We start from the raw sequence: 25928 nt of genomic DNA, 5'->3' as shown, positions 1-25928 counted from the left end.
ATCGCAGTCAGCAGCCCATGCGTTTTATAGTAATCCTGTGTGAACCAGTGCAAATTAAGGCACCCTAAAATTCCTATTTTAAAGCATATGGAGAGATTTAAAACTGTCTTTTTTTGGTGGGTGTCTGCAGAAGACATTCTGGCAGTGAATGGTTATGAATGCTCTCTAGGCCGTTTCTCCTGCAAAACTCTGTTCTGGACTGCAGATGAATAAACAATTAAGTTTAATCAGTTTGGTATGTATTTATTGCAGATTTTTTCTACTAGAAAGTCTTTGTATTTAAAGTGCTCAAGGAGGGCATGCTTATAGAATTATTTTCATCACAGAAGAACAGATTTCAATAAACTGCACAAAATCACATGAAGAATGGAACCAAACCTGGAGTTCCTGTCTCCTGGTTTTCTATTCTTATTACTAGCTGGTTTTGCTGTGTGAGTAATTAAATATAAGCAGTTTTCAAGAATATTATGTTTTAAAAAAATGCATTCAGAGTCTCCAAAAAACTTTGTATTTTTAATATAAATGTTCTAAACTGAGAATAGTCCATTTTGATTACAAAGCTTCAAGCTTTGCAAAGATAAAGATGCTGAGAACACAATGCCCCTCACATTATGAAGTATATCATTTTAAAGTCCTTATTCAAGTCAATGAAAATCTCCCACTGATTTCAGCAGGCTTTAGGTGAGTCCCATAGTTGCCTACTTGTAAAAATGCTGTCAATATAAAACAAGTTTTGCTTGAAGAAGTTTTAGTTTGACAACCTGATTGGCAGAGATTTTAACACAGCTGTTCCTAGGCTCGCTCTCTTGCAAAAATATATTCCCAAATTCAACAACTTGTTAATTCATTCTTTCCTTATTTATGGAAATCACAACTTTGCGTACAGAATTGTAAACCCCACAATAAAAAGATGCCTTTGATGCTCTAATGTTTCTCCTTCGATCAAACTGGATACCACACTGAATGTTATGCTTGTTTTCAAGTGACCTCTCGTTCTTTAACAAGCTGAACTTTGGCAAGATGAAAAGCATGTTGGTCGTGTTGCCTGTGCAACCTTCAGGCCGAAGGGGAGGGATACTACAGGCTGCTTCAGCATCACTGTGGTTCTGAATATGGTAAGGAGGTAAATAATCAAAACAGAAACAAAAACCAGCATCAGTAGTTGTGTGCTCATTTGCCATGGGTATTTATATAATGTATATTTATTTAAACTTTTCTACATATGTCCTATTCATTAAGAATTACTAGTACCATAAATTAACCTCTACAGTGCTAAGTTTGGGCTCAGTCATGTCTAATTACTTTCTGATACAAGTCTGCTAGCTCCAGATGATGTTGTACCTGAGGTGAACTTGACCGTTTCTAACAATTGTCGTCGTCTTCAGCGTACTCATTCTGAGGATGCTGCTACTGCAAAACGTACAAGCTCCAGCCACTAATCTGTAGACAGTAACTTCCATAAGCGTACTGTCTTCCAAAACCGTTGAGTACCTCTGAAAGTTTCAAGTTCTGAACGCTTAAGCTGAAATAAAATAAATCAGTATCCAGAATGTGTAAGCTTCGCCGTTTCTGCGAATATGTCTCTGCTGGTATCTCAGCGTGGGCACGTATGATGAATCACCTTTAACCTCATCAGAATCATATTTTGTAAATACTTACAATACATGTAGGACTTTTGCAGCCTAGGTATTTTTTATTTTTTCAGAATTAGTTTGTTGCCCACTAACCACTTTGTCTGTCACTTTTTTATCCTTTTTTTGTAGGAGATTGGGTGTTTGCCAGTTGTCTTCTAAGCACATTGAAGAATTTTGACTCTATTCAAGCCGGTAAATGCTTTTCACAGGCTGACGTGGAATTCATTTGGGAAGCTTGCTCAGGTCACATACGTTGTCAGCACCAAAAACTGAGATTCACAGCACTACGAAGGAAGCCAGCTATTTAAACAAATGGAGCCATCCTAAAATAGCCTAAATGTGCCAGTTCACACTAGGCAAGAAACTCTCCCAAGCTTTTATCTCCATTTAAATTCCTCATTCTAATGCAAAGGACTGATTTCTCAGAGGAGTGTTGACAGTTAACACAGAAAAAAAAATTGTGATTAAAATCTCCTGAAAGGATTTCGTCTACAGAAACATGCCTAGTCTTCCATTATAAATTCTTAAATCACCATTAAACACTTTATCTTCCATTATCTAAGAGTAAATCACCACCTAATTACCTCAAATTTTAGATATAATTAATGCCTTCCTGAAACACAGTAGAATTTCCACTTAATGCTGTGATTTGTGCATTACGGACATCAGACTTCTTGTAAAAATGTCCCGGTAGATCACTACAGAGTACATTTATATCTTTGACATCCATATAAAAATGGATTTATGGGCTCTGCCTCTCCTATCTTGCCTGACAGGTGCAGGTGGCCCAGTCCGTCAGCAGGAGCTCTCTCTCCTGGTAGGCAGCTGCGCCGTCGGTGACTGCTGGACGCGTCGATCCTTTGGCAGTCCTGCTGCATTCCTCAGAGTCTTCTAGGGATGAGCTGCACAAGTGGGGACCGCGCTGACCCACCACCATTGCTCCAGGATGGTGCCAAAGTCCATTTTTGTGAGTTGGATCTGATTTGCAACTGAAAGAACGACCTCTTGTGCCAAGGATGTCCTCTGAGTAAGGAGGATCTGAGAGCAGGATGTCAGTGTGCGCTGTCAAGGTACAGATCAGATGCTCCGTGTTATAGAACACACTTCTGGCAAAGGAAAATGCTATTTTAGGTTTTTCTTGAAGCATCTTTTCAGAGGCAGCGTTCACACGGTAATGGCACGTTGTACAGGCTTCTCTTAAAGGCTAGCACAACAGATTACAAAGTGACTGAGGATGAAGTGCAACAAATCAGGTTTGAGGTTCTTTTTACTTAAAACTGCTTACTGTGCAAATTTAGATTTGCATTAGGCCTTAGATCTGAGAGTAACTGTTCCTGAGCCTCCCATGTGCAAGGCATATTTGCCTGAGACCGATTATTAGAGTTCATGCACTTTTTCTTCTTGCGGCAACTGGACTTCCTGACCAAGTATACACAAAAGCAGAAGAAAATAGCAAATGAAACAAAATATACTTTTTTTTCTACGTATTGTTACCAATTCAGTAAGACCACAAGCGATCAGAGGATTCAGCAGAAAGCCAACTCATCTATCAGGCACTAGGGAAAAAGAACCAATGGAAATAGCTGAGCGGCCGTGTCAGCACCAGCATGTCCTAAGTGCCTGTTTGTCCCTTTTTTGCCAGTCTGCAGCTGAAGAGCAAGGTGTCAGCTATTTGAGCTACCTGTGGCTAAAGGCACCTTTTCATTCTAATGCTAAAACCTTACACACAGCAATAACGACCTGCAAGGCTTTCAACAGCAAGGCCTGTGTTCCTAAGGCTAGTCGTCAGAGGTTTCTTTAGCAGATTTGCTAATTACTGTACTACCTGATGCTAAATTTGCCTTTCCCAAGCCCTTTTCTAAGTTTCGCAAGCTTTCTGCAAAAGTCAGGTGGGGAATCCCACCGCTGTTCTGCTTTTTGAAGCTTGTCTCAAGATTGGTATGATGAAAATCAAATAGGAAGGTAATGAAAGCACATCTTCCTGGCAGAGTGTGTGATCTAGGGAAGAAGTAGTTAATGGAGAGATTAAATTCAGAACTGATACATGTATGTTATCTGAAAAACATGATTTGCAAAATGGCACCACACTGCAGGCTTGGGCTCTGGTACCCTTTGCCTGTCCGTCTCCTCTGGGAGAGGAGCCTCTTGTGCAGCGCTGGAATAAATCCTGAGATGCCCCAAATAAGTCTTTCCTCCCACCAACCACACACTGTGTAGGGTTACGTTAACCAATCCTGGTAAAGCATCTCACCTACTAGGCTATTGAATTGGTTGGTATTTTGGGGTGGATAATATGTTCCTAATGTATTTAGTAGCTCCAATGCATCTGGCATTTATATGAACAAAGATTCAAACCTAGCTCTGAATTTAAGTCATTTCACAATATGAGCAAAAAATATGTTTGTGGGAAGTACTGCATTTATGTTGTTGTCTGTGACACATCTATTGTGCAATAGAGAGTGGAGAATAATAGATGCAGTAGTGCAAAAATGGTTTAGAAAGTTTTTAATCAGTGAATATCTAAAGATAGAGAGGCAATAATCTTTGCTGTCTTGCAGTACTTTGCTAAAGTACATTTGTAAGGCAGCAAAAAACATGTTTCATAGAACTGTTCAGTTAACAATAATGATGCATATTGGTAAAAGTGGGCTTTCTCTCATTCCAGTATGAAATTCTTGATTTTCAGAAGGAAATCACTTCTCTGGCAATCATTATGTAAGGGCCAAATGATAATTCAGTCCTTTATAACTGGAATTTTTGCCTCACTGCGGAGTTCTCCAGCAGGAATATAAGTCTGGATGAAAAGACTAAATAATACTTCTTCATAAAATTCTATAGGCTTTTTATTGTAATTTCCACAGGGCTCTAATGTCTCTGAAATTCTGGCTGCTTTTTGTATTCTGTGAGATTTTTCCATAAAGAAATAATCACAATTTTAAAATTTCTTTCAATTTTTCTTGTTTTTTTTTTTTCCCATTTGTAGACATGCATATACTTTGGAGGGTTAAATGCTAGCAATTGGATGAGAAAGAAAAGACTTCTGTGATGAAAGCGCTGGCCTGAAGCTCAGGAGATCTGGACTCAGTTTCTGGCTCCATAGCAGGCCCTTCGTGTGGCCTAGAACAGCCAGCGGTTTGCAAGCAGGTGTGCAGGCAGCTGCCGCGGGCCTCTCCTCTCCAGCAAGGAGCCGTTCCTGCACGTTTATGTATTCCTAAAGCCCCAGCGATACCCTTCTCAGCTCAAAACCTGTCTTACTGCATCTCCCAGTATCTCCTCCAGGTTTCTCCTGCTCTTGGCGGCTGTGTAAATGGAGGCAGTCACAGCCGTGTCCCTAGTAAGGTAAGCGTGATATTTTGCTTTTGGTTTTGGTATGGTCAACTTGTTCCCTGAGCTACATACTTTGTGCGTGATGTTACTTTTTAAAACATCAGTATGCTTCGTTACTGCTGTGTTTTGAAACTAAATAGCCTTTAGCTGTGAATTATGGCATGTTGCTAGTTTTCTCAAGTGAGGCCTGGCTGCAACAAGGCTGGGAATTATTGACCCTACAGTAAATCAGATAATCTCTCTAGGGTTAGTTTCCCCATACAAAAAAGTGGGAGCAATGGAGGATTTTAGTAAAAGCTTTGCATACGTAAGGTGATCGGATAGTAGAGAGCTGCAAACCGTGACAGACAGAAGGAGCTTTGTTGCTTGCTGAGTAATTAAGTAACCTCACTGGAATTAATCTTCCTTAAAAACATTATCTCTAGCTGCAAAATATTATTCATTTTAAGAATGTATATGTGTCTGAGAGGAACGATAATATACTGAGCAGAGTGAAGATAATTCTGGGCCTACGACAAATATAGCTGAGCTTTCAGCTGGGGCAGCAGTGTCTTGATGCCAGAATAAACAGATGCTGGTTTTTCTTTGGCCTTCCTTTAAAACTAGCTGTGCACACATAACTGCCAGCTTCTGTTGGCTCAGTTAACATGCTTTTTACAAATTCAGATTTACCCTAGTCAGTGATTACTGTAGAGTTTCTTTGCCTTTATATGGTTGTTTCGTATTTCTCTGGATCCAGCTCCACCGACTCTCAATTATGTGTTCTTAGTTTAAGAAACAAGTGTTGTGTTTCTGGGCGTTCTTTGTGATTTATTAAAATAGCATGCCACTTATTCTCTTATGCTTAAAGGATGCTAAACCCATGACTTTTAGTCAGCTGTTGAAATCTGATAGCATCAGTAAAGAATGATGCTAAAATAATATCTGGAGCAACCCCCTTTTTGTTCTGAGAAATACATTGTTCTTGATCAGTCTCCCCTAAGATTGATGCATATTCAGCTTCTAAAAATGTCTTCTTAAATAAACAGCAAACCTTGTTTAGACTTGGAATAAATTTTTGTCCAAATCTTCACCGTATTTCAGCAGAAGGGTGGTCATATTTCCCAGAGGAATATGGGCAGGATTCTCCAGTACACGGTCTAGTAGCACTGCATTAGCAGAACAATTCTGGAGCCTGCTCTGCATGCATCTGTGCATCACTGACTTCTCTTGCTTCAACCTCAACTAATAAATGTGCAAAATGACTTGTGACTATTTAACCATATACAATGACTCCTGATGACCCTTGGTTCCTACTCACTGCAAAGATATGTACCTCTGAACATTACTTTTTTACTCCAAGATTAGGACTGTCAGAAGTTCAGTGATAACTTTCTCTTTGGTGAATGCAACAGTGCGAAGGGGAAGTACAGTCATGCAGAAGAGGCAACAAACCCAGACAAGAAAGTCTTGGGAAATGTTAATACAACGTAAGCAGTGCTAGTATTTGTCTCCAGCATGCGCTGCTTGTAGTAATAGATTCAGTTACTTTTTCCATCATGATGGTAGCGGTGGTGGCCCTCATCCAGGGCCCAAGAAAAGACTCTTACAGGTTTCTGTACCTAGAGTTAATGTAAACCAGGGTAAAACAAGGAAGACATACCATTACGTACTACACGTATGCCTGGTATTTGTTGTATTTTCTTTTTTATCAGCTCCAAAGACTGTGGAGCTTTTCAAAATTAGGATACAAGTGGCTTTCTTTTGCAAAGAGTGTTTTAAACCACCAAAGTTCATTGATCTTTACTGTTCTAGAAAGCTTTGTCTATTATTTTGCTATACCTTTTTCAGGTATAGGTACATATTTTCCTATTTCAGGTATTATTTTCATAGTATTATCTAAGCTGAAGTCCTCTGGAAACCTGGAGGCATTCTTGTAGTTCATAGTCATCTTTAAAATTCAGAACTATTTAGTCAGGAAGTGAGCAAAATGATATACTAGCCAAAGTCAAGAATTAAAAGTCTTGGAATTGAAAACACGTCTTTCTACAGTAGACACTGCCTTGCACTGTTTTGCTTTAGACGGTAGTACAGATAAGTTCACAGCTTGAATAGTAGAAGAGTTCTGCTAATCTCTCTATATCTGATGGTGTTTTTCTGCTAAAAACCAGAATTATCCTGGAAGGTCATTTTGTTTCTTCAGGGGAAGCTTCGTAGAGAACAAATAGGATAATATCCTGAGGCTGCAATAGCCAGCAAAACAACACTGCAGCTATCCAGCCAGCCTCAACTTTTGCAGTTCCTGGGTCAAAGCAAGGGGTCTGGGTACCAGAAGCATTACTGTTATTCCTTTTTACAAAGTTTCCTTTTTACCAAGTTTCCTTTTGTCTGCCGCTCCTTTCTGACTGCGACAGCCCTTCTTTCTCTTCAGCAACAGCTGGTAAGGTGTGGTGTGGTCAGCTCTGCCCCGTCTGGCATCCCACCGCATGCAGCCCTGGCACCTGCTGCTAGGATTACTAACTAAACTGACATTTCCTCTTTGTTTTCACAAGAGTAAAATTCCCTAAAGGAGATTTAACAGAACCAGAAAAAATGCTGGTTAAGGCAGGGCTAGGCAGGGCGGGACAGTTAAGGCAGGCCATGCTGGACAGGCAGGGGACGTTCGGAGAAGAAAACCTGCTTCCGCGGGGGAAAGCTGGGGCCAGGGAAGAGTCGAGCTCAGGGGAGCAGGACCTCAGCCGCGCTGTCTGCCTGGGCAGGGCGCACCGACTGCCACGCTGCACCCGGAGGGCAGGCGCTGGCTGGCCAGGGTGAAGGGGAGACGCGCGTTGCCTTGAGCACCAGAAGCGGCGTACAGCCAGCGGTGAGCGGCGCAGTCGAGAATCAGGCTTGCCAGCCTGCGCTGCCGCCCGGGCCCAGGAGAGCTGGGCTGCCTCTGCCCAGCCACGTGGGGTGCAGCAGTGAGACACAAATCGCCAGGGGCGGGAAGGCAGGAGCTGAAGCCGCCGGGCAGCCTGCCCAGCGAGCTGATAGTCCGGGTGAAAGGAGAATGATCCCTTCGTAATTTGAAGGGTTCTCCTGTGGCTGGTTGCGCTCAAAGCGCCTGGAGCTCCTGGCCCGTCTCTGTAAGCTGTATCCCTAACAGCATCAGGTTTTCACAGGGACAGAGAAATTATTTGCCAAGAGCAGCCAGTGGAAGAGTCCGCCTTGTAAAAAGCAGCTGTAGCAAGGACATTTCAAAACCAAAGGTATAATATGTGCATTTCTGGCTGGATTTTCTGTGTCTATAATGGCTGAATATTTGCCCCAATGCTTTCCCTGTCCTTCAGCAGTATCCCTTTACCTCACATTCAAGTATACAAAATGGCTGGTTTAGGTGACATCACACATACCAACGTGTTTTCTTTTCAGCATTGGAAATTATTTCCAGTCAGAGCTACGTAAGGGCATTAGTGGACATAGTACATGTAATCTGTAGCCATAAAAATTATCCAGGGTGTGGATTTTGGGCACTGAAACACAAGCCCTGAATACTGTTTTCTTATTCCTAACGCTGCAAGCAGAATCCCAGGAGTTTGCTCAGGACTGGCAAAGGCCGAAGGCGTTTGCTCTTGGATGGCAAACAGCTGCTTCTGTTCACCTAACCGGGGCAACCAAAAGCTCTCATCAAACTCAAAGTCAGCAGAGAAGTTCGGACTGGCATCCTTCAAAATTCAGCTCTGCATTTACAGGCTGCACGTGGCGCAATCACGTTCTCAGCTTTTGTGTTTCGTTTTTGTGGTGACGCGAATCCTTTCTTTTCGTAGGCGTGGGTATCACAGCTGCATGCCTATAGTGTGGTCTAGCGCTTCCGAGCACTCCTGTGATATCAATATGGATTGACAAAACTTAGGTGAAAATGCACCGTGTAGCGTAATCACCCAGAGTTGGCTCCAGTGGCGCTGCTGGCGGAGGAGACCTGCCAGATCGCATCGCGTGCCCGGGGTTGCGCGCAGCGCTGGCCAGTGCTTGGCCTGTGCGCAGGGGAGCCTGCGCCTTCTGTCTGCAGAGCGTTCACCTACCGCCTCCCCAGGGCGCAGCGGCCAGCTGACCTTGTGGCTGTTGCCACAGTAATGTTAATGTATCGGCTGTGCAGCTTAAAAATTTTCCTGCGGTTGCTAGGAATGCTCTAAAGAACGTATTTTTCTGCTAACGAAAATCTATCTTTGTTATTTTACTGTTCACTGAGATCTGAAAAACTACATACGTTCTTGTGAGAATGAAGTGATAATAGGGCTGGCTGGCAGTTAATGAGTCCCGGGATGTTACCATATTTCACAGTTAGTAGGTATGAAGAGAGACTGAGAGCCACTTTGTGATTTCATTTTTGGCAATATTGCTTTCAAAGAAGTTTAAATACTTGGTTAGAGGCAAATTGAAATGCTTGCTTAGAAAGGCAGGAGAGAAAGGGAAGAATTCTTGTGCAGGATGTATTTTAATTTCATCTAAACTGTGGAGTATTTACATTTTTGTTCACTAAATGTAGAAACAGCACATCTATTTTGACTAAGAGTGGCATCTGGGAAAACATGTTGAAATACAGAAAACCAAGAGCAGAAGAATGGTTTATTGTGCTGTCGGAGGGTTGTCTTGTATATTTTTGGAAGACGCTAGTGACAGAATGTGATTTAAAATTAAAAAGCCTGTAGAAGGATTTCACACGTTATACTCCCTTGTGTGTTATTCACATGCAGCACACAATTCTGGCAAGGGCTGTTTTTCTGTTAGAGCAGGAAAAGGGCTCTCTGTGTCCTGCTGCAGCAGCAGTGGTGGTGCAGAGGCCACCCCGGAGGCTTATGGCGTTATCACACACGCCCGCCTTCCTTGTGCAAGTGTCACATCACAACAGCTGTTTACACACGCTGCTGAATCCTGCAGATGGAACTGACACGCTGTATTTTATGACACGCTTTGGCTACTTATGGAGTATTTTACTGAAAATAGATATTCTTCAGTGTGCTGGAAGTTTGCTTTGTGGCGTCTCCTACCAAGGAGCAAAGACTGAAACTCACTGCGGGGCTTCGGAGATTTCCGTAACGTTTTGGTGACGTGTAGGGGCCCTGCACGTGCCACCTGAGCTACAGGGGAAGGTTAATCCTTTCAAACCTGGGAATAAAGTGAGCCTTTATTTATCGTAAAAAGAACATGTATTTGAACCTGTGATCCCTGCACTCTAGCCTCTAAAAAAAGATAGAAAAGCTTTCCACTGTTGCCTGTCTTTTGAATTTAATCATAATTGGATTAAAATGAGTGGAAGTCCTAAGACTTCAGTAATAAGATAGCAGAAGAAATCTGCGCCATATACAAAGTATGTAGATGAGGAGAAGACTGATGTTAACAATGGCACCAAGTAACCTCTTAAAATATTGGCATGAAAGAGAAGCTGACAGGGGCTTGCATTTCTGCACAGGCAGTCTGAGGTGGTATTTCTCAAAGTACAAAGCACAGCCCTGTAGCAACATGAGGGTTATCCGAGGTGGGCCAAGAACGGGAAGGAAACATGCAGGACTTCAGCAGACGGAGTAAAATTGCCAAGTTACGCCATTTTGCTCATTTTCCTGAAGCAGAAGGAACAGCCTTCGGAAATTTAAGGACTCCCACTGCAAATGAAGGGAAATGGTTGCCCTGGGATTCCAGATGAGTGTTTATCAAGGCTGTGCACTGTCACAGGAACTAAATTGAGAAAGCGGGACAAATAAGATTTACCTGGTGTTTCTCTTCACCTTCTCAGCTGTAAAGAAATGTATGTAGGGTATACGTAATCCATGTGGGCTCCAGTTCAACAGTATACTATCTAAAGCATACATTTAAAGCTCAATATGTACTAAAACACTCTACTGCATAGTTGTATCTGTCTGTTTAGGGGGTACGTGGTACTTTCAGTATAAGCTGTGTACATTAAAAAACGTACTCTTTTATTGAGGAAGGAAGGAGAAAAAGGTGGAATGAGAATACGATTATCTTTGCATGCCAGCTCGAGTAAGCAATCTAACCATTTTTGCAAACAGCCGTTATATACAGTTCTAAATTCATCATAAGAGAGCCAAAGTAGTGATCCAAAAGACTGATTTCAGCAGCAAATGCAGACAAAAAGAGAACAGATTCTGCTTTTGGTTATTCCGTCCTATCCCAAGGTCTCCAACTTAGCCCATCAGATAGTTATTGATCAACATCACATTGGAATAAATATCTTTATTTAGTAAAATGTAAAAAGCAGTTAGGCAATGCCTATCTTAGGTCAGCATTCTAGGCTTATCGTTAGGGTGAACTTTTGGCTGAAATTCTTTGTTTTTTTTTTTTTAATTTAAAAGGTGCTCAAAGAGGACAGAAACTTTTAGTGAATCAGATCCAAGGGCTATATTTCATCATGCTCAAGGCAGACTTTATCAAAAGGGATCATTTGTATTGGCAGTCTTTCAAAGGCTACCCTGTAACTGTGCTCAAATCAGGTTAGTTCCACAGATAACTCCTACTTTATTCTAGACATTGCTTCAAAGATTGCAATCACACAAGTAAAAAGACTGTTAAATTTTAACTGACCTTAAGTTTCTTGCTGATATATTAAACTCAAGTTACCTGTGATTTTAGACACTTGCACATCAGTAAACAGGTGAAAGCTGATCAAAAACATTCCATTCCTCTGGGTTTTGAATGCAGTTTTTTAGTAAAAAATTACAGTTACTTCACCATTAATATATTGTAAGAAATGTCTTCTGCATTGCTAACTAAGCATTAACGCTGGAGCATTTTAGAAAATCAGTAGCCTTTTAAAGTTGCCAATGGTTTTACTCATTTTTCTTCCTGCTCTATTTTTCCTCCCTCTCTCTTTTCCCTCCTTCTCCCCTTCCTATAAGTAGGAATTATAAAAAGTAAAAACATTTTCCTTTTCACAGGTTGTGAACTACACATTTAACTGAATTAGGCAGCCAACCTGCAGTTCAGCAGCCAAAGTGATCTCCATCATGAAGGTGCTGCAGACCTCTGCCAGACATCAGGCGTGGATTTAAGAAAAGAAATGGCAGTGCTTATTTGCACTTCTTTTACAAAATAAACTGTGTGGGTGAATCCCATAAACAAAACACCAGTTCTAGAAAATAATACTGACATTAAGTTTACCCTCACTGGGTATTTAGACCCTTGGTTATGTGAGTGAGACAGTTGTACCTTTTGGTACTCTCATTCCAGGGTTTCTGCAGTCTCATCAGTTACGTTTGCGTGGGAAATGGGGAGTTTAGCGGGGAAGGGGTTTTGAGACTTTTACTGCAATTATAACAATGAGAGACGTTCTTTATATTCCTTTCCTTTTTTGATTGTTTTTGGTTTTTTTTTTTCCCTTTAATGGAAGTTCAGTAAAGGATTCAGGGGGAGGCTTCAGCAGTAAGATTCATTGGCCATTTCTGGGCCCTGATCTTGCAGATTCAAAAGCCTATTCCAGACTGCTCCAACAAATAATTAGAAACGCAGAGTTTTGTTTCCCTGGGGCTCAGTCCCTGGAAGGAGATGCATCTGCCCTGGAGTCCCAGATACTGTTTCAGCGTGGGTTTTAGCCACGTGCATCTGGTTGCAAGGGTGGAATCAAGTATGTTACAAATGTCTGTCTTTCCTATTTCTGAAAAGAATAATGTAATAGAGGGAACAAACTTTTTTTTTTTTTAAATCCGTTTCACACAGGGGAGACTTCAGCTTAAGCCTAAGATTCTTCTGATGGGGAAAAAAAATGTCAAACATACTAAGCTGCTAAAATTTTATTTCTTTTATTTTTGCAAAAAAAAAAGTGTGTATTTAATATGGCACTGTAAAGCTGAGAATCCTCTTTCTCCTGATATCTCCAGTCTTTCTTCCTGAGCAGTAATTTTCTGAAACGTACCATTTTGCCTGGTCTGTCACTGATTGATTGTTAGTTATTCTGAAAATGTCCTCTTTGTGTCTAAAGGGATTTGGTCTGGCTGCCTGACAGAAGGCTGCAAACACCAGCCCCCTGCTCTCGGTCTGCTGCATGACTTGGGCTGTGCCAGCGCTGAGCCCAGACTTCTCCTTACCAGGTACGTTACAGCAGAGACTCACAAGCTACCGTGCCTTCACTGCTCGAAACTGCCAAAGTCAGAGAGGAATGGGAAAGATATTCTGCTTTTCAAAGTAGGACATGCAGCCAGCTGTGCACTGTGACCTGAATGGCAGCAGCACGCTATAGCTGGAGAAAAAGAGACTGCACAGACCTAAAAAAAACCTATCGCTATACAATCTAGAAAATAAATATTTGGCTCACAGCAGGCCCCTTCAGGGACTCTGCTCATGTGTAACATGCTACCTACACTGGCTGATGTCACAGTGACACAGTGAACTAGAAAATGTGCTGTTCAGATGCACGTACCTTAGTCTGAACCAGCCAGATGGACATCCCTTCATATTTTAAACTAGCTTCATTCAAAAAATCTTTGTAAGCTTTGTAAGCTTCTGTGCTGTGCTAATCACCCTCCAGCCAGAAGGGAGGAGCCCGCATTTTCCATAAGCTTACAAATATTACTGAAGTTTGGCAGTTGCGCTTTAGGAGATAAAATAATTCCCTCATTGCTTTTGCTCTAAAGTCAGCCTTCCTACACAGTGTAACAAGGGAGAATAATGGGAATGGAAGAGAGGTAGAGAGAGAAGGGACATGGTTTGAATGACCTTATTTGGCCAGTGATTTGGAAGTTCATAGAAATTTGCAGTTGCTTTACTGCTCTCATTTGTTATTTCTCTCTCTAACGCTGAGATGAGAGTAGATTCTACTTGCAAGATCTGACCAAGGAACAGTTTCTACTTATTTATATGGCTTTCCTATTCAAAAGAGATGAGGCTTGTAATTGACAATTTACCTACAGTTGCACCTTAAAATTCATAATGTAGTGCATGAACATAGAAACAATCTATTCTATAGACTTATTCAAGTTCCATAGATCTATAGATCTTGAATGGAAACCATGGGCTAAGGGCAATTCTGCAAAAAGATTCTGTGGTGGTGGTTCATAAAAGCCTGAACTAAAAGCCCAACCCAAAAGTATGAGTCACTCACTCACCTGTGAGCACGTCCTTCATCTACACAGTGCACTTTTATCTAACTGTGCTTGCCTGTTAGTTTGAACCTTAGAAGGGACTTGTATCTCAGGAAAACTGGATGTCTCTCACCAAACTATGAGCTGCTAATCTGCAACCTTAGAGTGTTGAACTTAGCCTGAACCTTATTTATTTTTACTTCTATGAAGAGGACAAGAGTTATCTTTCTGACACAGGATATAAGTAGATGCCTTCCATATGGTCACATTCTTTCTTTTGCAGGGGGCAGTAATAGACTGCAGTGCTTCCTCTCTCATTTGTCTGTTCCTATATTGCTGCAGGGCATAGATATGCTTATAAAGGCCACCATGGTTACGCGGGAAACAGATCATGTAGCTTGAGAGCAAGTGCATAGGAGCAAACTATTCTCAAGCGGGTAGAGAGTCCACAGGAATTCAAGGCTGAGCAAAACTCGTAAATCTTATCTAAAAAAATTGCATTAGTTGCGTATGATATTTTAGGCCACTTACAGTAACAACAGAAAGTATATTTGGTCCCAAAAACGCCCAATATTTTGATTCAGACATATCTGAAAGGCAGATTTTGCAGATGGGAAAGTCCAAACCACACACACAAATACTAGATTGATGTCATTTCCAGCCGTTCTCCAAGCTTCAGTGAGCCTCTGATCTCATTTCTCCAAGTGGCTTAGCTTCCCCAGTGTTTCCTTCAAGTCATGGAAAATCCATTGTTAGTTTCGGAGCCCATTCATTGGGATTTTGGCTGGTTATTTGATTTTGAAGCTCTGTAGCCAATATCTTGTCTTTATTTTCATTCTGCAGCAGAATCTGAGGAGAAGGAAAGGAGCAGCTCTTTGTCTTCTCCTGAAAGGAGCAGTATGTGACTTGTTTTTGCAGTGATAACTACCTAGAGCAAATTAGGGAACTGAAGCTTTCTTGGAAGTCACTACAAAGGCCAAGTACAAAGTGTTTGGCCGCTCATTTAGTCCACTCTCAGGGAAGTCCTTATTGTCAGAGGTAATGTACTTCAACTAGAAACTCAGCTTACAGGAGAACTGCTCTTTAGACTGCAGGGCTGGTTCCCATGACTTATGGGGCAGCTCTCGCTGCTCGCTTTTACTCAGGCATGCAAGTAGTAACAAAAATTATTGCTTTACATGCTAACATTGGAAGGATGATGACTCAGTGAAAAAGTAGTGCGATAGCAGGGAAGGATGTTTCAGAGAGAGTTCTTGTGGTTCAGGGCTGAAACAGCAGCCACAAACTTGTGGTCTGCTCATAATCATGAACAGAAGTCCTAGCTGCTCTTAGGAGATACTTAATATTCTGCATCTTATTTTCCCCATTTCTTTTCCCAAAGCTTGCAGAAGCACTGGTATATAGTTCTCCTAGGTTCTGGTGACATTCAGTAGCAGGGATAAAATGACAGAAGAGCAAAGGAAAAACGCACAGCATCTGGAATCACTTCAATGGTAGTTACTGAACATAACCAGGAACAAGAGCTGCTTCTAAAAAAACAAGAATTAATCTCCAAAACACAGAAGAGTTTTGTTCAGGTTTGAACAATTTCCGCATCTTTCTTAACATCTCCCTGACAAGCTGCTAGCTTTTTCTGCTAGCTTTTTTCTATTTTTTGGTGATCTCCCAGAAGGGAGATTTCAATTTTACTGCTGGTTCTAGCCATTTCTCTAGATGCTGTGCAACAGTCAATACTCCTATAGACAAACCAGTAGAAGCTAATTCTTAACATTGGCTTTCTCTGTACTTGCACCTTTTTTTGCTGCTGTTCATAAAGCTGTTCACTGATATTTGTTCCCTTTAAAGAACAGAATGTGAACCAGTCCTTGCATAAAAATCCAGAAATGTCCGTATCTTCTGATGACCTTGCGACTCGATTCATTTCGTTCCGCTGCTGGCTGCTGCAAAAGAAATTGATGTTTGAAAGGAAGCAAAATGGAGTTGTATTTGTTTGGTCAGAGTTCAGCTTTTCCCATAGCACAATACAAGGCTCTCCACGGGGCTGCCTAATATCCTCACAGTAACAAGTAGCCTTGCAGAGAGAGCTGTGCAGTAGCAAAACATAGTGCACAGCGGCAAAAGCAAGTCTTGACTGGGCTTGCTAATAAACAAGAGAGGGAACAGGAAATGCAGCTCACAAGAAAAGAAGAACCGCAAGAAGCCAGAGGGAAAAGAGATGAAGATGAAATTAATATAATCGGAAACACTTGACAATTGTACAGGTGTTATTGAAAGGAAAGATAGCTTAAAAAGGAACAAAAGGATGGAAAAAGGCAGAGCAAAAAACAGCAAGTTAAGAAAGGGTGGACTGAATTATCTATGCACGCTGAGTGTCTGCCAGAGGGGGAAAGGAGCAGAATGCAATGTTCTTCCTAGCCAGATTCAGTCTAGCACAGTATTGCAGCAGCCCACGTGGATTTAAAAAATATATATATATTGGACTAGATTTAGTAACTGCAAAGAGGATACAAGATGATGTAAGCAGGAACTCATTTTATAGCTGATATCTTGTAAGCTCAGCAACTTTCTCGGTATGAGCTAATAATTGCTGTCTGCAGAAAGTGCCACAAAATGAATCTCAAAAACCTGAAGTATATGCAGTTCATTTGGCTTTCAGAGAGATGGTCAGTAAATGATATCAGAGTGGGAAGCTTGCCTACTATGAACTGTTTTATTTAGAGTCAAATAATTTGATTCACAGTGTTTGAATTGTAATTAGAGATCAACTTTTTTCATCACTGCAGCAAGCCTAACAACTAATTTCATAGTCATTTTGTTAAGTGATAGTTTGGTAAGCATTTGACAGTGTGCTAAAAGTTTTCCAAACCTCCTGGGAAAAGTTTTCTTTGGAAATAATGAGAAATGTACTAAGAAACAGATTTATGAAAAATAGTTGCACTCATCACCAGTAAAATTTCGAGCAAAATTACCATCTACAGCTACTTCTTCATTATTAATGTGATCAGGCAAAGAATGAAAATGTCAATAGTAATTTATATTTGAAAAAAAGAAAAATCCACCAGGCTGAGACGAGAAAAATTTTGCAAGATTAATTTTAGCAGTCCTGCATTATTTATGCAGGAACCGACATTCAGGACATGGCTGAATATTAGTGTAAGATCTGTTCTCTGTTGCAGCTAACTGAAACTCTAATCCTGTACTGCACAGGCAATAGTAACAGCTGCTTGTAAGCAAATGTGAAGTATGGGTGTCAAGTTTTTAGCAGTAAAACAGCAACGCTTATGTTACCTAGAAGCATCTTACCCACAACAACTTGACAAGAGTTAAATATATTTTCAAATAATTAAGCAGTGCTTAATGAATGTACAGTTAGCAAAGTGTGAATAAAGAAAGACGGTCTGTTTTTCAGATAGTGAAACCTGTATGTGGTGCCTGCAGACAGGTGTATTTACGAGACTATCCAGCAGAACAGACAGGAGACATTTCAACCTAGTTGTACCACACAGAAATGTACAGCCTGCAATCCTCACATACATATGGCAAAAAAAATCCATATTTCTCTGTTTTGATAGATATTTATACATACATTTACCTGTGTACATAAGGGCGTGTAAGCTGGTGCCACGCGGTGAACGTCTTGGAAAATAGACAAAAATCAAAAAAAATACAAGTGTCAGAGTATTTGAAGTGTGTTTTTACCAAGACAGTTGAAACTAGACTAGAAAGAAAAACAAATTACAGTACTTTTAAATGCTCTGACTTGAGCCATCATTAAGTACAGCCAGTCATTTCCAGCAGTTTGCAGTTCTCTACCCAGTGTAGACTCCTACCACACAGCTCAGAAAGATCCAGAATGCCAAAAAGCAAAGGGAGAGCAAAACTCTTCGGAGAAAACCTTTGTCCCCCTTTTCCTCATTAGAGGTCTGCTGCCATTCCTTTTGCATTAGATAGTCACGAAAAAGATCTTAGAAGCAAAGTATAGTATATGAAGCTGGAAGAAAAGTGCTTGTCTCAGAGGGTGTCACATTGGAGGACATTCAGTGGGCATATTACATGGAAACTTTTAATTCCAAGGGAAATGGAGTATCTGATTTCTTTTCTCCTTTAATACTGATGCCGGGACCCTGCAGGGACCGGCAGAACTGCAGGTGACATCCCCTTTTCCAAGTCCTGATTCTGCCTCACTTAAAATCTTAATGATTTACTGCAGAAACTGTCATGGGCTATATTAAATGAATGGGCACTTTAGAAAAATCACTAAATTTAGAATGGTCATAAATATCTATACCAGACAGACCATAAACAGCATGTTAGAAGCTACGCTCCGTTTATATAAATCCCCCTTAATTTAGAAAATACTGTTTTGATATTCGGAGACATCCATATCCAACAAACATATTTGAGGAAACCTCTATACAGTCGCCTGTGTACGAAGTTTCCCCATTCATACAGCATTTGGTTTTTGTTTCTAATTGAAGCTACTCACAAGAGTTGCCTGCAAAATTCTTCCAGAAATGTCTCTTCATCCTGAGTTCAAATGCTGGGAAATTGCTAAGACCCTGACTCTAAGGCTGGAAGCAGCTTTGGCTGTAGACAGGCCCTTCCAGCCCGTCGCCCGCTCGGCGGAGGGACTCTGCGTGAGCAGGCGCCCAGCTTCAGGGTCAGGGCTTTGGGCCAGGACCCTGCACTGTTTCGTGTTTTGCGCGTTAGGCTCCTATCCTCATGAGGTGCTGCTGCAATATAGACCAAATTATTTATTAACAGTGATATAAAGTGTTTTACTCATGCATGGTTTGAAAGTAACAAAGAGGGTTGGTCTGTGATATTCCTCATCTGAACTAGGAGGAGGTTCCTTCTGAAACTGAGGTGTCACCCAACCTCCAGCAGCTTGTTCTTGTCCTCACTCCTATTTTGGCAGTCACGTTCCTATAGGCACATAGTAAAACAGGTCGAGTAAATGATGCTGCTGAAAATTAACGCAACAAATAATATATATATATTTTGCAGCTAAATCAGTATCCTGCTCTGGCTCACCATCTGGTCACATAGGCACAAGAGGGCCTAGGAAAAAGGAGTAAATATGTGAGTGGGCAAAGGAGGAGGGCAGGGCAACTTTTTTGTTGGCATCTTGCATTTGGATTAACTTAGGGCTATTGTGAAACCACAGTACCAGAAATGATTTCTCTAGAACTATTTTAAAAATTTGATCTTGGACTCAGGCCAAGTAAGTCTCATTTTCTGCTCGTAACAGATGACTATCTCTGGAAATATGTCTGCCATTGATGGATTCTAATTACAGTTGGAGGCGATTTTTCCAATGTTCTTAATCCAAAAATGTATAATTAAATGTTAGTTCTGTACACAGGCTGTATGTACAAGAAAACCATGCCATGAAAAGTCCTTCTGTTTCATTTGCAGTTTGCAATGGATTATACAGAAGTGTTAGTCGCTTAACATCATTTTTGATTATCACATGGCCGAGCCTGTGGCTGTCCTTTGCTGACCAAAAGAGCAGTTTTCCCACTTTCTTTGTCTGTGAGCAAGTTCAAAGCCGCGCTACGGAAGTGAGGGAGCGGCTGAGTTTCTGAATCCACACCCAAGCCACAAGCGATACTGCCGCTAGGTTTCTCAGTTATAACGAGGCCAGATTCCCCAAAACAAAAGTATTATTTATCTGACATTTCCTATTTTGCAGTGGAAAACAGGAACCAAGTTGACCAAAAACATCGCTAATGAGAAGTTACTTTGCCAGGCTACCATGTCATATTAAGATGGCAGAGCATTTGACACACTTGCCTTTACTGCACTTTTTTCCGAGTTCCAGCCTAGTTTCCTGAACTGAAAGCGATTTCATATAAAACATCTAGGCACAATATAAAAAATAGCTGCTGAGGGCTCTGGGTACACAAATGTAATTACTGTATCTAGTTTTAGTGACACAGACTGTGGGAAAGGGCAGCTTGTTCAGAACAATTTTCTAATTTATGTGATGGGGCAAAGTGTCTGTGATTGAGTTACAACAACATCTGCATTTTCTGTCTGATATTGACTGTCCTTTCTTCATTATACTTATGCTGATTTGTCCTTGGTCATGTTCTGGACATTAGTATTATAATAGTTTAACAAGAGTCTTAGCAAATTTACTTAGTTAACCCAAATAAAACCCCAGTTCCCCAAGAACAGGTTGGGTTTGGTGATTTGCTGAATCTGTTTTTTTATCTGAATGTTTATTTTGGTGCTTTGCCCATCTGCTAGACTTCTCATTACTTTTTAACTTTGTTGCTTATTTGTTATCAGTCTGTGCATAAATCAATGATGGCATCATGTGATTTTGACTGTAACTTTTTTCTAAATATATCTGCTTTATATGGGATAAATTCAAGTCAGTGGATGGAACAGTGAATTCTTCAGAGAACTACCCAGAGAGATGTTTCTCAGGAAATGATGGGGCTAGAACAGAGTAATACAGAAAGAATTACACTGAGCGTTGCTGTCTCACTGGCCTTTTCTTGATTTTCTCTAGAGAGAATGTTTATTATGGAGTAGCATTTGGTCCTTACGTCAATTCAATCCCTTATTAAAAACAAAAAAGTGCGTCTGGTTTCCCAAGGAAATGAGACTGTATGGTTATGCTGGGTGACCCTGGCAACCATCATCCCAGCCGTCTACAAACACACTCTCCCAGTAACTTCTGCCCCGTATCAGTCAGGTCTGAAAAAATGTAGAGAGCTGAAGGCTGTGAAGGAATTAAGGATATAGAGATCCTCCCTGCAGAATCTGTGGTCACGGATCATGGCCCTCTGTGCACAGACTGTCATGCCAACAGGAGGTGGCAAGTTTGGTTTGACTTACCTGGCAAGAGGGAGAAAACAGTGAGTGGAGCCATCCGCTGCCTCTGTGCCCACTAAGCAAGACCAACTGGTGGGATCCAGTGGAAGCTGTGAATAATTATGGTCATAGTATTGGGGTTCAGAGGAGGGGAGAGGGATTTGTGTGTACTGAGTGTACGAATACATAGGGAAATTTTTCAGAAGGGGATGAGCGCATAAGAGAGAACCAGGGCTCAATGGATTTCAAAATGAATTATGCTGTCCAAGGAAACTGGCTAACACCTTATATGTGTTGCCATCTCTTATAACAAAGTTTTGGCAAGCTTTTGGGCTTTGGCCTTTACTGATAACCTATTCCCAGATCAAGTCCTCTTAACTGACGTGTCAGTTTTTGCAATCCTAACTCGTGTTGGCGAGATGAGTATGTAGGGTGGCTTAGGTGCAACTATTTGCCACTGTGGAGAAAGGCTGCAGTCTAGCGCAATTAGTGCTGGCTCTGTCCTCTGTTACTGGTCTTTGGAGCAACATTGTCCCAGGGAATGTGGATAACTTGGTGCTCTGTGCATAGCATTAGCCTTTCTTTTTTTTAAGAGGATCCTGCAGAGGCTCCTATCTGTGGTTTGCAGGTTAAAATCAAGGTGTATGGAGCATAAAAGAGTACCTTTTAACAGTAGAAATGCAAGCTTGGGGTTGAGCTCTGACATGGATAAAAGGAACTTTCTTATTGTGGAAATCAAGTAGAGGACAGGGTGTTTTTAATACAGCTGGTGGCCTGGGGATAGCGAGAAATGCCTTTCCATCTTCCATCTGAGCTCTGAGAATTGCTTTTTTTTTTTTTTTTTTTAAGCGGTGCTGAGAGATTAGATATCACTCCTAGATCCCTAGCACTCAGGGTAAATGGCAGACTGCAAGGCCTCATGCACTTCTGTTTTCAGAAAGTTTAATGCTAGAAACATATCTGTGCTCTGAGCCTGCATAAGTGAGAATTGTGGTTCTTTCTCATGCTCTTCAGCTCTGTGCTTTTAAACCCACAAGCTGACCAGCTATATTTTGGGAAGAGGTGGACGTTCCTCCGCTTGTGAATTTTCTGGGCAGCCCAATATAGCCATGGTGCCTATAGCCCTGCCCTTTGCACTTTCCCATGCAGCCCCAGCTATCAGGCTGTACCTCAGGAAAGGTCTGGCAGACAAGCTGGATGGTCAGAAATATGGCAAAGTCCTCTGTGCACAAACTGTTCAGTACCTTCTGAACAGCCCACTTGGCTGCTCAATCCTGCCATTAATGAGAGGAGCTCTGCGGCTCCCTGAGCTTTACGCTGAGGCCAGATCCAGGAGCAACAAAGATGACTTAGTCTGCATGTATCTCCCTTCAGCCTCCCTGGGAAGCTGGCTGGAGTACAGTCCATAGCCTGAGATATCTTTTTTCTTCATTACCTGATTTTTTTTCACACTCACTGCTCAATTATCCAAGGTAAGGGTGAGGCAGGATAATCCAGATAAAGCAAAAGCTTGATAATATAAAATATATGTAAATTAAGCTAAAAAAACATACTGAGTTTGTTAACCTTTGTTATCAGCTCTCTAAAGAGAAGAGCTTTAAATAAAAGTAGGCCAACCTGTATTTGGGGTGATCATAAAACACTTTCTGTTAGGAGCACTGTAATAGATGCATCAGGTGAAGACAGGCCCTGATTAACCCACAACTTGGATAAGGGTACATCCCTTTCAAGTGATACCCCATTTTTAAATTAAAAAGAAAATACTGTTCATTGAAAATGATGCTGAAGCACTCTTTAATAATGAACTGTAGGGCTATTGAAGGATCTCCGTGGAAACATGACAGCTGAGTCCTTATGGTAATGTCCGGTAAAGTGAATTCATGAATACACACATTGCTACATCAGCACTACCAAAATCAGAATAACACATGAATAGCTTTATTTCTCATTAGAGAAAATATTTTTGTGGCACCTTGACTACGTTTCTAACAAGGTATTTATAAACAGAATTCAAACAAATGTTCCAGTGTAGTTTTATTTCTAGCTAGTGTTATATGCCCAATAAAACTATTCATATCTGGAAAGAGAACATAAATTTTCACATTCAAGAACTGTTTAAGAACTCTGTAAAACAGTGTAAAGAAATTAGCTGTGCTTTTTCTGGAACTTGCAAACACTGTATACATTTCAGGGAGAGATTCTGCCATTTTGTCGAAGAAAACCAATTTCTTCTGAGCACATACAAGTTACCCAGGAATCCTCCTTGTCTCTTTAGCTGCTACTTCAAGTATTATCGTGGGCATATGGTAATCTTATTATGACTCCACCTTTCTTTGGAAAGTGAAGGGAGGACCAGAGGCCACATGACAGATCCCTTGTAGAAATCCAGTGGGAGCTTCATTGCACTTAAAAATCTGATCACCGAGGACCAGATCCAGAAAGGAATTTTGGCACCTAAATCCTTCTGCTTCAAACTCCATCTAGCTGCTGCTCAAGTTTGCAGGTATGTACAGTGCATAGCAGCTTCAGTTCCTGTTGCTGATGTTTCCCAGTTGCCTAAAGTTATGGGCTTGTGCGTGCCCCGCGAGTACAACTGTGAGAAAGCCCTGCAGCTGAGCGCCTACGTCCAACTCAGTCCTGTCCCAGGTAGGCGGAGGGATGCATTACCTCCCTGGACTGCTGCAGGAATTGCTCGTGCCTTTTATCCAATGGCTATTTAATGCAGAAATGGGTAGATGTTCTTAAGACAAGACAAGCCAGGAGAGTGCTCTAAACATTAGGCCAGTAAGATATACCCATATTTGGATTATATGCAGTGGAGGTTTATGTCCACAGTGCACAAAAAGTTTTCCAAGTGCTTCCTCTCAAAACATGGCAGAGCATTAGTGTTCTCCTAGAATAAATTATTTTTGATCTTCTCAGGCATAAGAGGGAATCAAACTGGATCTCCTCCACCACGGTTGAGGTAGCTAGCAATAATCTGGTGCAAAAATGGTGTCCCTAGATGCCAGTGGCTGCAAGAGCTGCTGCACTGTGCACTCAGCCTGGCAAATTTGTCATCTGAGTTATTGGCAGTTCTGTGCGGTCACAGTGAAGGGCTAACAGTGAACTGGAGATCATGACTTTGCTTAGGTTCATGCACCACGGATGCTTCCTGCAACATGTGATACCTGTAGTTTTATCAGAATCTTATAAATGTTATGGCTGGCTAGATCATCAGTTGAGGCAACGTGCTGGAAAAAAAATCAATAACACTGTATACTTAGAGAAAGACCACATGATATATTCACCATAAGCAGTTCAACTCTGAAGGCAGAAAGAGGGAGGAAATAGCAGAGGTATGGCAGCCACATTTATGCTACCAAAATCCATTTAATCTTATTCTTTCTCTCAGCTGTTTGTCTTTCTATCCCCCTTTCTGATTCTTCCATTTAATAGAAATGGGAATCTTGAGAGGAGATAGTAACAGGTTTTAATTCTGACTTTCAAGGTATTGAAAGGGAAAATCCAAAGGGAGAGTGGTGCTTGGCAGTGCTGAATAAAGTGCAGTTTTAAAGTACAATTAAGTAAATTGCAACATAAACTACTAAGAGGAGCAAGGCTTGACCCACACTTTCATATTGGCTGTCTTAACGGTTCCCTCTAACCATGTGAATTTTATGCCGCTGATAATTGAAATGCCTAATTTCCCCTCAGAAAGAAGACAAGCAGGCTCAGTTTTGAATTCAGAAAAAAAGTTGTTTCATGATCAAGACCAAGCTACAGATTTAGGAGCTGTCATGTCGGCTGTTATACGTGACTTGCTCTGCGTAGTCCAGCAGTCATTTGGGCCTCATCTCTCCATGTTTGGCATTCAATGGTCTGTTCTGTTTATATTATAGATTCAACACTTTAGTCCTGAAATGCTTCCAAAATATTTTCAGCCTTAAATAAATTATTTGCAGAATGTAACATCTTTATACTAAGTTAACAGATAATGAATTAGGATTTTGTAAAATTAGAACATACATTAAAAAATACTTCTTTATTTTATTAGCTACTGCAAATGCTGTTCAGGGTATTACACAAAATATATTTAGGAGATAAGGAAAGATCATCCAGTTGGCCTTATAAAGCACTGAGAGGACAGCATGTCATTGCTATAAAATACTTGATAAGCAAAATATGTCAAACATTTCATTCCTTAAACTAGCCACAAACCAAAATGAAGTTCTTGGTCTCATCCTGACCCCTTGATTTGTCCGGTACAAAATTTTGCCTAATTGGTAGTCGCTGTCTGGAAGGGTAGACCAGAGGGGGAAATATATTAAAAGAAAGGGGGCAGTTTGCTTGCAAGGCTGCAAAGGCAGATTGCAGACTACAGGTACTGCAGCATGCTCCACTCTTGTGTGTCTCAGTTCAGTGAGGTTTCATACTCTGTCTCATAAATACCTATCCCCATCCATACAGTTTTAAAAAGAAATAAGAAATAGTTAAATTCTGGAAGAAATGCTTTGCTTTTACTTTAAATTGCTAATTATTGTAATTTATAACAAACATTCACTGAGTCAATCACACAATTAACTGCCGGTTCCCTTTATAATATTGGTATCCAGTTCTGTTTAGCTCTTGTTTTAATGGATGCTGCAACACAACCCCATGGTGGATTCATTATATAACTCCCATCTATTTTGTTCAGACGACAGTAGATTTTACTACTGCAGTTCGACTGACATCAGTACGGCATGTCACTGCGATACCTGACTGGCCATCTGCCTCCACCTCCTTCAAAGCGGTAATAAGCCAGGAACACAGGAGAACTGGCAGTGATTAAAGAGGCAGAACAACTGGGGGATAAGGCTTAATTGCTCATGCCTCAATCGTGCCAGGATAATACTATGAGCCCTGACTCATCAGAATAAACTGATTTCTAACCAGAGTGCTGTGTTTCTGAGAATCAAGAGAAGAATATTTGAAAGGACAGACAAATGTGAAATTACTCATAGTGTTTAGGCACCATCCCTGCCCTTCCACAGTGCTGTAATCCGCAGTCTGTGAGTATATATAATAGGATGTTTCAGGCTACTACAAAAACCCTTTAGCATAAGCA

At 41.1% G+C, this 25928-nt stretch overlaps 1 long non-coding RNA gene across 33 annotated transcripts in view; it reads left to right on the top strand.

The window, feature by feature from the left end:
• Nucleotides 1–25928, top strand: part of LOC104145984 (uncharacterized) — a 66564-nt gene that overhangs the window by 7468 nt on the left and 33168 nt on the right. For 22 of the 33 annotated variants that reach the window (XR_011142185.1, XR_011142186.1, XR_011142163.1 and 19 more), the window contains 7 exons: nucleotides 984–1115; nucleotides 1764–1826; nucleotides 2411–2601; nucleotides 4618–4973; nucleotides 11291–11428; nucleotides 11873–13021; nucleotides 23181–23342. This is a non-coding gene — a long non-coding RNA (uncharacterized lncRNA). Of the gene's footprint in view, nucleotides 1–983; nucleotides 1124–1763; nucleotides 1991–2410; nucleotides 2602–4617; nucleotides 4974–11290; nucleotides 11429–11872; nucleotides 13022–23180; nucleotides 23343–25928 lie in introns of all 33 variants that reach the window. The other 11 variants (XR_011142169.1, XR_011142160.1, XR_011142167.1 and 8 more) reach the window with 11 other exon arrangements.

Source organism: Struthio camelus, chromosome 7 (genome assembly GCF_040807025.1).
Source record: "Struthio camelus isolate bStrCam1 chromosome 7, bStrCam1.hap1, whole genome shotgun sequence".
Taxonomy (NCBI): domain Eukaryota; kingdom Metazoa; phylum Chordata; class Aves; order Struthioniformes; family Struthionidae; genus Struthio; species Struthio camelus.
The sequence above is the reverse complement of the archived record's forward strand: the minus strand, read 5'-3'. Positions and strand labels throughout refer to the sequence as shown.